The sequence below is a fragment of the Mustela erminea genome, chromosome 2 (genome assembly GCF_009829155.1).
Source record: "Mustela erminea isolate mMusErm1 chromosome 2, mMusErm1.Pri, whole genome shotgun sequence".
NCBI lineage: Eukaryota > Metazoa > Chordata > Mammalia > Carnivora > Mustelidae > Mustela > Mustela erminea.
This window is the reverse complement of record NC_045615.1, coordinates 63,146,540-63,160,671: the sequence shown is the minus strand read 5'-3', so window position 1 is coordinate 63,160,671 and position 14,132 is coordinate 63,146,540. Positions and strand designations below refer to the sequence as shown.

Sequence of the window (14,132 nt, the reverse complement as noted above, 5' to 3'; positions counted from 1 at the left end):
AAGCTCCTACAGTGGCCTAAAGATCTCCTTGGTCTCATCACTCACAGCTTCAGCCAAAGAGGCTTGCTATTGCTTTAAAATACTAGGTACCGGGGCACCAGGTGACTCAGTTGTTAAGCGTCTTGTCTTCAGCTCAGGTCATGATCTCAGGGTCCTGGGATCCAGTCCCACAATGGGCTCCCTGTCCAGCAGGAAGCCTGCCTCTCCCTATCCCACTCCCCCTGCTTGTGTTCCCCCTCTCAATGTGTCTCTCTCTGTCAAATAAATAAAATCTTTAAAAAAAATTAAATTAAAATAAAATAAAATACTAGGTACATTCCAACCACAGAGCTTTTGCAGTTGTTTCCAGTGCCCGGAACACACCCTCACCTCTTTCAGGTATTTATTTAAATAACAACTTCTTGCTGAGATGATCCGGGCCTACTGTATTTAAATTGAAAACCCCACCTCTACCCACCCTGAAAACACTATTCTAGGCTTTTCTTCTCACTTACCACTGTGGTAACGCATAAATAGAATGTTCTATGAGAATAGTTTACTGCTATGCCTAAAACATAGCCATATATATATATATATATATATATATATATATGTATGTAATCTGTATATATATACAGATATATATGTATGTATATATATGAACTATGTATATCTTATATATATAAAAATTACAACATTAATATACATATAGAACATTGTATATAAACATGGCCTGAGACATGTATTTTATATATATATTGTATATACATATATTTTATATATAAAATAGTTTACTGCTATGCCTAAAACATAGCCCAATATATATATATGTAATCTGTATATATACACAGATATATATGTATGTATATATATATGAATTATGTATATTTTATATATAAACATTACAACATTATATAAAATTAAGAATTATTTGTTGAATGAATGCATGAACACGCACACGGCTATTTTAAAGATGCAAACATATACAATCTTGAGGTGAAACTGATGGGTGTTTTCAACTCCTATTCCTTAAGAATTTTGTTAACTATTATAGCTGTCTGATTTCTACATATCCTGGGTCTAAAATTCCCTATGTTCTAATCCATGAATCGCAATTCCAAAGTTAACACTAGATGGCACTCTTTAAAAGCATTCACCATGGAAACCTGTGCTAGGAAGATTAAAAAAGTATACCTGCAACTTTCTTTTAAGTGTATTTGAAATATTAGTGTACTCTGAAATTTAGGAAACTGTCAACATATTAAATTTCATTTATATTCTAACTTCCTCAGTTTTTTTTTTAAATCAAAAGCAAAAGTCAGTTAAGAATGACTTGGTTCTCAGCTTTTTTGTTAAAAAGCTAGTAATTCATCATAACAAAAGGATATATAGTTAGTAAAATATGAACTTCTTGAGAATGCAAGTAATCACTACTGTTTTATATTTCTTTTATTAAAAAATAACAGATCTGCATGGTTTATTACTTCTTTAAAAGGTTATCTAGAGGAAAATTATTTCATGTGATTTAAAAGCAACAACTTTTTAACCCATGGAAACCATTTTCTTCCTAGTTTATCTTTTTTTAGTTTTTAATTTTTTTGCCCCTATAGTTTACTTTAAAACAAAATATTAAATGGTGCTTATTAAAGCTCACAGGCAAAAAAAAAAAAAAAAAAACCCAAAAAAAACCCAAAAAAAAAACCATTTTCCAGGAAATTAATAATTTCTTTGAGGAGTTTGCTCCTGTAAATAATTTATTGCTGATAATTTACTGATCCTCTTAACTCCTTCTGCTGATGGTGGGATATGATACAGAAGATCCCTAAATCCTTCAAGAAGCAGATTTACAAGAAAAACACGACTGATTTCCTCATTTGCCCAGCAGTCTAGGAAATAGTGATTATGAGACTAATCCTGCTAACTCTTTAAAAAAACAAAACAAAACCAAAAAAATGGAAATAATGCCATTCTATTTTACAGCTTGTGATTGAGGATGCACAGACATATTATAAAAATTAGAGTATATGTGTATTTGCCACTTTTCAAGGCATATAAGAACCTTGAGAATAGACCTTTACGTATTCTATAAACTTTTGTCACTATGAGCACTTAATAAATGCTAAATGTCAACAAAATAGAATAGCAATAACCTGCCCATGGAGATATCTAAAAATTAATGAGATGCCGGAGAGAAAATGCAAAGTACTGTTGATTCTTAACATAATTTATTTTTCCAATATAGATGTTGGTATTTGTTGTTGTTGGTTTTTTTTTCCCCTGGGAGATTAAAAATGTTACTTAATGATCTTGGAGTTAAAAAAAATGACTCTCCCTGGGCCATTTCTTCCCATTAAATACTAATGTAATTTCTAAAATAAATATTAAATATTAGAAAACCTGTACAAATCTGAAATATGTTTTTGACTTGTACTATGTGTTTAATTTTTCAAGAAAGTAGAACATAGTTTTTACTTTAAGTTTGCAAACATCATAGGCAAAAGAAACCCCTCTTCTTTTTTTCTTCTCCATTTCTACCTAGAGTCCTTACATCATTATTCTTCTGTCATGAACTTTACAAAGGTAGGTACTGTAGAATCATATCCTGGGTCTCCAGGGTTTCTGGGGCACCTCCTGTTACTCCATATTACATTCCTGCCACACACAGAAGTAGGGTCATCTGCTCAGCTTTGACAGGTGCCACACTGCAACTACTCCTGAGATACAGCGAGAAAGCAGCATATAAAACTACAGACGTAGGAGCTGAACAGAGCCGTTGGAATATACATCTCTTCCCTGGACACACCAGTTTGTTTGGAAATGTTGCAGAGGGAGTATAGAGGTAAGAAAGAAAATATTCAAAACTGGTTTCATTACTTGTGAATCTTCAAAGACATATATATATATATTTTTTATGTAGGCTCCACACTGGGCTTGAACTCATGACCCTGAGATCAAGATCTGAGCTAAAAAACTGGACACTTAACCAAATGAGTCATGCAGATGCCCCTTCAAAGGTATTTTTAAATATAACTGAAGCAGTCATGGGCTTAACATTTTAGGCATTTACACCTTTTATTTTTGTATTCTCATCCTAATTAATATATCCTGGTATTGATAAATTGAAATATTTCACAGATGAAAGAGTGAGTCTCATTAAAATCTAAACCCATTTTACTACTTCACTTCATGCATATGTATATAGAAAGAGAGACAAAGAAAAAACATAGTAAAGATACTGGAAATAAGCATCTTTGGGGGCGACTGGGTGGCACAGTCGCCTAAGCGACCGACTCTTGGTTTCAGCTCAGGTCATGATTTTAGGGTTGTGAAATCTAGCTTTGTGTCTGCTTCACACTCAGCGAGGAATCTGTTCAGTTTCTCTCCATCTCCCTCTGCCCCTCTCCCATTCATATGCATGCACCCTCTCACTCGCTTTCCCTTAAATAAATGAATCTTTTAAAAAAAAAATTAGAAAGAAAGAAAGAAAGAAAGAAAGAAAGAAAGAAAGAAAAGAAATAAGCATACTTGTTTAGAAGCTGAAAAAACTTTTGACAATTTTGTGCTCAAAATTCAAGTCTGGATCTAGGGCAACTAAATATTACATAACATAAATAGCTAAGTTATATATTACCTAGTAAAGACCAAAAAGTGTACCACTGCAACAAAATATTGTTTATCAGAGGAGGAGTCAAGATGGTAGAGAAGTAGCAGGCTGAGACTACTTCAGCTAGCAGGAGATCAGCTAGATAGCTTATCTAAAGATTGCAAACACCTGCAAATCCATCGGCAGATCGAAAAGAAGAAGAACAGCAAGTCTGGAAACAGAAAAACAACCACTTTCTGAAAGGTAGGACCGGCGGAGAAGTGAATCCAAAGCGACGGGAAGATAGACCCCGGGGGGAGGGGCCGGCTCCCGGCAAGCGGCGGAGCAACGGAGCACAAAATCAGGACTTTTAAAAGTCTGTTCCGCTGAGGGACATCGCTCCAGAGGCTAAACCGGGGCGAAGCCCACGCGGGGTCAGCGTGGCCCCAGGTCCCTCAGGGTCACAGAAGGATCGGGGGTGTCTGAGTGTCGCAGAGCTTGCGGGTATTGGAACGGGAAAGCTGGCTACAGAGACAGAGCCGACAGTAAGCTCACAGCTCGGTGTTACCTTGAACCGGTCGCAGGTTCGGTGAGCTCGGAGCGCAGCCGGAGGTCAAGCAGACGGGAGTAACTGGGCGCTGTTCTCTGAGGACACACTGAGGAGTGGAGCCCCGGGCTCTCAGCTCCTCCGGGCCAGAGACCAGGAGGCCGCCATTTGTATTCCCGTCCTCCAGAACTCTACTGAAAGCACTCAGGGAACAAAAGCTCCTGAAAGCAAACCAGAGCGGATTACTCACCCCGGCCCCGGGTAAGGGCGGTGTAATTCCGCCTGGGGCAAAGACACTTGAGAATCACTACAACAGGCCCCTCCCCCAGAAGATCAACAAGAAATCCAGCCGAGACCAAGTTCACCTACCAAGGAGTGCGGTTTCAATACCAAGGAGAGCAGCGGAATTTCAGAAGAGGAGAAAGCAAAGCACGGAACTCATGGCTTTCTCCCTGTGATATTTTTAGTCTTGCAGTTAATTAATTTTTTTTTCATTTTTTTCTCTTCTTCTGCTAAAACTTTTTTTAACTTTTACCCTTTTCTTTTTTAACGTTTTTTAAATAGTTTATCTAATAGATATTTTTTCTTTTTTATATTTTTATTTATTCGTTTTCTTTTTTTTAATTATTTTTTTTTCCTTTCTTTCTTTTTGAACCTCTTTTTATCCCCTTTCTCCCGTCTCATGATTTGGGATCTCTTCTGATTTGGTTAAAGCATATTTTCCTGGGGTTATTGCCACCCTTTTAGTATTTTACTTGCTCCTTCATATACTCTTATCTGGACAAAATGACAAGGCGGAAAAATTCACCACAAAAAAAAAGAACAAGAGGCAGTACCGAAGGCTAGGGACCTAATCAATACAGACATTGGTAATATGTCAGATCTAGAGTTCAGAATGACAATTCTCAAGGTTCTAGCCGAGCTCGAAAAAGGCATGGAAGATATTAGAGAAACCCTCTCGAGAGATATAAAAGCCTTTCTGGAGAAATAAAAGAACTAAAATCTAACCAAGTTGAAATCAAAAAAGCTATTAATGAGGTGCAAACAAAAATGGAGGCTCTCACTGCTAGGATAAATGAGGTAGAGGAAAGAATTAGCGATATAGAAGACCAAATGACAGAGAATAAAGAAGCTGAGCAAAAGAGGGACAAACAGCTACTGTACCACGAGGGGAGAATTCAAGAGATAAGTGACACCATAAGACGAAACAACATTAGAATAACTGGGATTCCAGAAGAAGAAGAAAGAGAGGGGAGCAGAAGGTATACTGAGGAGAATTATTGGAGAGAATTTCCCCAATATGGCGAAGGGAACAATCATCAAAATTCAGGAGGTTCAGAGAACGCCCCTCAAAATCAATAAGAATAGGCCCACACCCAGTCACCTAATAGTAAAATTTACAAGTCTCAGTGACAAAGAATAAATCCTGAAAGCAGCCCGGGAAAAGAAGTCTGTAACATACAATGGTAAAAATCTTAGATTGGCAGCTGACTTATCCACAGAGACCTGGCAGGCCAGAAAGAGCTGGCATGATATTTTCAGAGCACTAAACGAGAAAAACATGCAGCCAAGAATACTATATCCAGCTAGGCTATCATTGAAAATAGAAGGAGAGATTAAAAGCTTCCAAGACAAACAAAAACTGAAAGAATTTGCATAGACCAAACCAGCTCTACAGGAAATATTGAAAGGGGTCCTCTAAGCAAAGAGAGAGCCTACAAGTGGTAGATCAGTAAGGAACAGAGACAATATACAGTAACAGTCACCTTACAGGCAATACAATGGCAGTAAATTCATATCTCTTAATAGTTACCCTGAATGTTAATGGGCTAAATGCCCCAATCAAAAGACAAAGGGTATCAGAATGGATAAAAAAACAAAACCCATCTATATGTTGCCTCTAAGAAACTCATTTTAAGCCCGAAGACACCTCCAGATTTAAAGTGAGGGGGTGGAAAAGAATTTACCATGCTAATGGACATCAGAAGAAAGCAGGAGTGGCAATCCTTATATCAGATCAATTAGATTTTAAGCCAAAGACTATAATAAGAGATGAGGAAGGACACTATATCATACTCAAAGGGTCTGTCCAACAAGAAGATCTAACAATTTTAAATATCTATGCCCCCAACGTGGGAGCAGCCAACTATATAAACCAATTAATAACAAAATCAAAGAAACACATCAACAATAATACAATAATAGTAGGGGACTTTAACACTCCCCTCACTGAAATGGACAGATCATCCAAGCAAAAGATAAACAAGGAAATAAAGGCCTTAAACGACACACTGGACCAGATGGAAATCACAGATATATTCAGAACATTTCATCCCAAAGCAACAGAATACACATTCTTCTCTAGTGCACATGGAACATTCTCCAGAATAGATCACATCCTCGGTCCTAAATCAGGACTCAACCGGTATCAAAAGATTGGGATCATTCCCTGCATATTTTCAGACCACAATGCTCTGAAGCTAGAACTCAACCACAAGAGGAAGTTTGGAAAGAACCCAAATACATGGAGACTAAACAGCATCCTTCTAAAGAATGAATGGGTTAACCGGGAAATTAAAGAAGAATTGAAAAAAATCATGGAAACAAATGATAATGAAAATACAACGGTTCAAAATCTGTGGGACACAACTAAGGCAGTCCTGAGAGGAAAATATATAGCAGTACAAGCCTTTCTCAAGAAACAAGAAAGGTCTCAGGTACACAACCTAACCCTACACCTAAAGGAGCTGGAGAAGGAACAAGAAAGAAACCCTAAGCCCAGCAGGAGAAGAGAAATCATAAAGATCAGAGCAGAAATCAATGAAATAGAAACCAAAAAACAATAGAGCAAATCAACGAAACTAGGAGCTGGTTCTTTGAAAGAATTAATAAAATTGATAAACCCCTGGCCAGACTTATCAAAAAGAAAAGAGAAACGACCCAAATAAATAAAATCATGAATGAAAGAGGAGAGATCACAACTAACACCAAAGAAAAACAAACTATTATAAGAGCATACTATGAGCAACTCTACGCCAACAAATTTGACAATCTGGAAGAAATAGATGCATTCCTAGAAACATATAAACTGCCACAACTGAACCAGGAAGAAATAGAAAGCCTGAACAGACCCATAACCAGTAAGGAGATTGAAACAGTCATTAAAAATCTCCAAACAAACAAAAGCCCAGGGCCAGATGGCTTCCCGGGGGAATTCTACCAAACATTTAAAGAAGAACTAATTCCTATTCTCCTGAAACTGTTCCAAAAAATAGCAATGGAAGGAAAACTTCCAAACTCATTTTATGAGGCCAGCATCACCTTGATCCCAAAACCAGACAAGGATCCCAGCAAAAAAGAGAGCTATAGGCCAATATCCTTGATGAACACAGATGCGAAAATTCTCACCAAAATACTAGCCAATAGGATTCAACAGTACATTAAAAGGATTATTCACCACGACCAAGTGGGATTTATTCCAGGGCTGCAAGGTTGGTTCAACATCCACAAATCAGTCAATGTGATACAACACATCAATAAAAGAAAGAACAAGAACCATATGATACTCTCAATAGATGCTGAAAAAGCATTTGACAAAGTACAGCATCCCTTCCTGATCAAAACTCTTCAAAGTGTAGGGATAGAGGGCACATACCTCAATATCATCAAAGCCATCTATGAAAAACCCACCGCAAATATCATTCTCAATGGAGAAAAACTGAGAGCTTTTCCGCTAAGGTCAGGAACACGGCATGGATGTCCATTATCACCACTGCTATTCAACATAGTACTAGAAGTCCTAGCCTCAGCAATCAGACAACAAAAGGAAATTAAAGGATTCCAAATCGGCAAAGAAGAAGTCAAATTATCACTCTTCGCAGATGATATGATACTATATGTGGAAAACCCAAAAGACTCCACTCCAAAACTGCTAGAACTTGTACAGGAATTCAGTAAAGTGTCAGGATATAAAATCAATGCCCAGAAATCAGTTGCATTTCTCTACACCAACAACAAGACAGAAGAAAGAGAAATTAAGGAGTCCATCCCATTTACAATTGCACCCCAAACCATAAGATACCTAGGAATAAACCTAACCAAAGAGGCACAGAATCTATACTCAGAAAACTATAAAGTACTCATGAAAGAAACTGAGGAAGACACAAAGAAATGGAAAAATGTTCCATGCTCCTGGATTGGAAGAATAAATATTGTGAAAATGTCTATGCTACTTAAAGCAATCTATACATTTAATGCAATTCCTATCAAAGTACCATCCATCTTTTTCAAAGAAATGGAACAAATAATTCTAAAATTTATATGGAACCAGAAAAGACCTCGAATAGCCAAAGGGATATTGAAAAAGAAAGCCAAAGTTGGTGACATCACAATTCCGGACTTCAAGCTCTATTACAAAGCTGTCATCATCAAGACAGCATGGTACTGGCACAAAAACAGACCCACAGATCAATGGAACAGAATAGAGAGCCCAGAAATAGACCCTCAACTCTATGGTCAACTAATCTTCGACAAAGCAGGAAAGAATGTCCAATGGAAAAAAGACAGCCTCTTCAATAAATGGTGTTGGGAACATTGGACAGCCACATGCAGAAAAATGAAATTGGACCATTTCCTTATACCACAGACGAAAATAGACTCAAAATGGATGAAGGACCTCAATGTGAGAAAGGAATCCATCAAAATCCTTGAGGAGAACACAGGCAGCAACCTCTTCGACCTCAGTTGCAGCAACATCTTCCTAGGAACATTGCCAAAGGCAAGGGAAGCAAGGGAAAAAATGAACTATTGGGATTTCATCAAGATCAAAAGCTTTTGCACAGCAAAGGAAACAGTTAACAAAATCAAAAGACAACTGACAGAATGGGAGAAGATATTTGCAAATGACATATCAGATAAAGGACTAGTGTCCAAAATCTATAAAGAACTTAGCAAACTCAACACCCAACGAACAAATAATCCAATCAAGAAATGGGCAGAGGACATGAACAGACATTTCTGCAAAGAATACATCCAGATGGCCAACAGACACATGAAAAAGTGCTCCATATCACTCGGCATCAGGGAAATACAAATCAAAACCACAATGAGATCTCACCTCACACCAGTCAGAATGGCTAAAATCAACAAGTCAGGAAATGACAGATGCTGGCGAGGATGTGGAGAAAGGGGAACCCTCCTACACTGTTGGTGGGAATGCAAGCTGGTGCAACCACTCTGGAAAACAGCATGGAGGTTCCTCAAAATGTTGAAAATAGAACTGCCCTATGACCCAGCAATTGCACTACTGGGTATTTACCCTAAAGATACAAACGTAGTGATCCAAAGGGGCACGTGCACCTGAATGTTTATAGCAGCAATGTCCACAATAGCCAAATTATGGAAAGAACTTAGATGTCCATCAACAGATGAATGGATCAAGAAGGTGTGGTATATATACACAATGGAATACTATGCAGCCATCAAAAGAAATGAAATCTTGCCATTTGCGACAACATGGATGGAACTAGAGCGTATCATGCTTAGCGAAATAAGTCAAGCAGAGAAAGACAACTATCATATGATCTCCCTGATATGAGGAAGTGGTGATGCAACATGGGGGCTTAAGTGGGTAGGAGAAGAATCAATGAAACAAGATGGGATTGGGAGGAAGACAAACCATAAGTGACTCTTAATCTCACAAAACAAACTGAGGGTTGCTGGGGGGAGGGGGGTTGGGAGAAGGGGGTGGGGTTGTGGACATTGGGGAGGGTATGTGCTTTGGTGAGTGCTGTGAAGTGTGTAAACCTGGCGATTCACAGACCTGTACCCCTGGGGATAAAAATATATGTTTATAAAAAATAAAAAATTAATTAAAAAATATTGTTTGTCAAGTAAGAAATTATCACTATGCCTGGGATTTAACAGGAGCTTAGTAAATGTTAAATGACTGAACAAAGACTACAATTCTAATAATATCACATACACTTTATTGTCTACCAACTATGTGCTAAGCACACACAACTTTTATACATTACTTCTAATCCTCACAATCCTTACAAGTACATTTTAATTCCATTACACAGATAAAGACTGTCCATCAATACAAAAGCATTAATAGAAACTGTAAAGGGATCTTATCTGAAAACATTTAGGAATAGCTATTTTTCTAATATAAATACCACTACTTTATAAATTTAAAATTTCAGAAAGTGAAGCATATCGCAATTTTATTACAGCAACAATTTCACAAAAGTGAAACATCAGAAATTACATTATTCTAAGCAATTGTGCTGGTCTCAGTAATCCTTGATAAAAACATCTGTTCTAAAAGCTATCATCTGACAATGAAAGTTTTTGGTAGATCCTTCCTGATTCCCTTTATTGGATCCTCCACAGACCTCTCAGCAATCTGTGGCTCAGTGCTTTGCCTTGTTCTCAACACTCACTCCTTTGATTACTGGTATTCAACTTTTTCATCATGCCACACAATAAGACTTTTATAATGCAATTCATTATACTGAATAAAAAGGATCACAAATAAAACGGAAACAAAAGAATCACGAAGAAATAGCCTACTACGTGGTATATAGCTGATATTTTTTTATTCTGTGCTTTTCTTCCTTCCCTTTCTCCTCCCTTTCTCCTTTTTTTAATGCTGGTTAGGGGGCACCTGGGTGGCTCAGTTGGTTTAAGGGTCTGATTCTTGAATCTGGTTAAGGTCATGATCTCATGGGTCATGAGATCCAGGAGATCGAGCCCCGCCTCGGGATCCCCACTCAGTGGGGAGTCTCCTTGAGATTCCCTCTCTCCCCCATCCACCTCCCCCTGTGGGGCTGGCCTTCCCACCATAGGCATGCTCCAGAGCACTTTATCTATCTAAAATAAATAAATAAATGCTGGTTAGTACTCACTAAATTGATTTCACGACCCATTAATGGGCCACAACTAACAAAATTACAGTACTATGCTAGGTGATCTCCATTTCTACAGGTTTAACTATCATCTAGGACTCCTATTTTTATCTCAATCACGTCCTTTCCCTTGAACTTCGTATTCCTATAATGCTACTTGACATCTTCCCTTGGACATTTTTCCAAACCTGTTCCCCCTCCCTTAGTAGTCCCCTTATTGATAAAATGACACCACCATTCACCCACATGAATGGGGTCAGGCCCTTAATTCTGAAGTCTCACTCATTTTTTTTTCTCTCATAAGCTACTCTTTCTACCTTTGAAATATATGTTAAATACAACTTCTTAGCACCTCTACCACTATCAACCTAAGTCATATAAACTCTGTTTATAGAGACTACTACAAACATCTATTAACAGTTTTCCTCCACTCTCCAATAATCAGGGTGATCCTTTAAACAAATGTGTCAGTTCACACCCCCTGCTCACAACCATCCAATGGCTTCCCAAAACAGTTTTAAAAAAATCCAAATTTCCTATTATGGCCTACGGCTGCCATGACCCTACCTATCCTTTTCTGACCTGATCCCCTACTTCTGCTCCCTCATGCTCACTCCTCTCCAGCTAGTTCTCCTTGTTCTAGGAAGAAGCCAGGAATGTTCCCAGTTGAGAATTTTTTCTACTTGCTGTTCCTTATACCTAGCTTGCTCCTTCATTTCATTGAGGTCTCTGAATAATAACTCAAAGCAGCCTTCCCTGACAACCTGAACTGAAAAAGCACTTCCATCACCTTCTAGTCTTTTATCTGTTTTTTTTTTTCTTTATAGGTCTTACTACCCAACCTTTTATCTCCAATGCTTATGAGGACTGAAATTTTAGTTCAAGAAGTGAATGAATGTACATAATGAATATCAGTAATCGTAATGACAATACTATTGAAAACTTAATTCTTGGTACACCAGCCTCATTCTTCTTGACACTATTCTTCGATCTATTTTAAGAACCAACTCCTTATAAATTGAAACGAAGAAAGAGGATCACCATTGTGAGTGGAATTGGGAAAAATGTAACTTGAATCTAACTTGTAAAGAAAGTATAGTTTTTGTACATACAGAAACTGAGCCAAGAGAAGTAGGAACCTAACTAGATTTTATACAGTAGAATATTTATACACCAAGAAAAATAAAGTAATGGATAAGTGCATAGACTGGAGCTGACTGGGGTTAAATCCCGGTTCTGATATTTAATAGCAGTATAGAACTTTCCTGTACCTCAGCTTCCTCATTTTCAAAATGGGGACAATCAGATTTACCATAGTGTGCTGTGAGAACCTAACAATGCTTATCACATTAGTAAGCCTGTAAATAAATATTGATTCATTTGTAATTTATCTCAAAATTCCTTATCAATTAACACTATTAAACAAACTTTGACTGGGAAGTCGCAAATGATGCTTTTTATTTCCAAACTTTTAGGAAAGATAAGGCATTCATGTCAAAATGAAAAGCTCCCCACCCCCACCAAGTACTAAAACACCCGGTTTGTTACTGTGACAGGAAGTCACAAAATGATAGAATATGTGATACCCTAAGTCTAGTTGCATATTAACTGCTTATTTTGTACAAAATAAATAGTTCAACAGTTTACAGGTATGAATCACATTTTTTCTGAAAGATTAAAATTTAAACTCATTTAAAATCCTTACCATATCCAATGTTCTACATTATGAATATTGGAACTTGGATTGTGTTTTATACATTTCACAAAATAACACAATTTGGTTGCAAATCTCACCCTATTTTCTTACTATCTGTATTTTATATATATAAAAGCTTGCCTCTACAGTTAGATAGCAGCTAATTACCTTAGATATTAAAGGTTAAAAAGGAAAGAAAAAAAGTTGAGCTGCTTCAGTGCCCATCATATTATGTAATGTAGGGATGCATATAGTTAAGTCCTAGAGAACAAAGTTCAGTAACTAAAATTAGCTGTTTTCTTATCTGGGCAAAAAGTGGGTCTAAAAGCAAAAAAGCGGGCGCCTGGGTGGCTCAGTGGGTTGAGCCGCTGCCTTCGGCTCGGGTCGTGATCTCGGGGTCCTGGGATCCAGTCCCGCATCGGGCTCTCTGCTGATCAGGGAGCCTGCTTCCTCCTCTCTCTCTCTCTCTGCCTACTTGTGATCTCTCTGTCAAATAAAAAAAATTAAAAAAAAAAAAAAGCAAAAAAGCTTACTGTAACTTTAGCCATTAGGGAAGTGTGTCATCTCTCTGGTAAATCAGGAAATGATCTGCTGCCACAGAATCATAATGCTTGCAGCTAAGCCTGACCTCATAATTAAGAGGGATCACAGCATAAAATGCTAACATGCTAGAAATGTTAGCAAGCGTGAAATAAAATTACTGAATTCCCATAGCAAACAATACCTAGGCTTGTTATGATCAAAATCGTTTAAATCCTTGTATTCTAATTACTAATCCTAACAGAAATCAGTGGGCTACTTTTAATACTTTAAGATAAAAACAACTTCTATTAGGGAACAGTATATACTACAGGTGTTTTAGTTGACTAGCCTACAGAATTTGTTAAGTTTCAAGGCCTGCTTGATTGTTGCTATTAGAAAGGCTAACTGGATACTCAGTATTATTTCAAATCACAGGTGATACCAAAGCTACAAAATAAACACAGGTTGGTGGTGGTGTTTTTAAACCTGATGGACCCAATATTAAGTTTAAGTTTGAGCTTTGCTTAAAGCAGGCAAACATATAAAGGTAAGAAAAATAGTAATAATGAAATAGAAACGCTAATATAAACAATTCTCAAATCTCACTGATCTCATTACAGACTTGTTTTTAAAATTAGACCTCCTCGGGGCACCTGGGTGGCTCAGTGGGTTAAGCCTCTGCCTTTGGGGCTCTCTGCTCTGCGGGGAGCCTGCTTCCCTCCCTCCCTCTCTCTCTGCCTACTTGTGATCTCTGTCTGTCAAATAAATAAAATTTTGAAAAAAAAATAAAATTAGACCTCTTAAAACAATGTCTTCAGGTGTAACTCAAACATAATTTCACACAGCAAGTATGCATGCCCTAAGGCAATCCGCTTAGTAGTGTATACTCCCCCA

The 14,132-nt window shown here is 37.5% G+C and overlaps 1 protein-coding gene across 7 annotated transcripts in view; it reads right to left on the bottom strand.

The window, feature by feature from the left end:
- The window catches only part of GSTCD (glutathione S-transferase C-terminal domain containing), a 133,483-nt gene that overhangs the window by 118,199 nt on the left and 1,152 nt on the right, over positions 1–14,132 (bottom strand). Inside the window, exon 1 of one of the 7 annotated variants that reach the window (XM_032333066.1) lies at positions 13,250–13,846. The exons of 4 other annotated variants lie outside the window; for them this stretch is intronic. The gene's annotated coding sequence lies outside the window, so the exon portion shown is untranslated. Of the gene's footprint in view, positions 1–2,527; positions 2,694–4,130; positions 4,173–13,249; positions 13,847–14,132 lie in introns of those variants that run through there. 2 more of the 7 variants (XM_032333065.1, XM_032333067.1) reach the window with 2 other exon arrangements.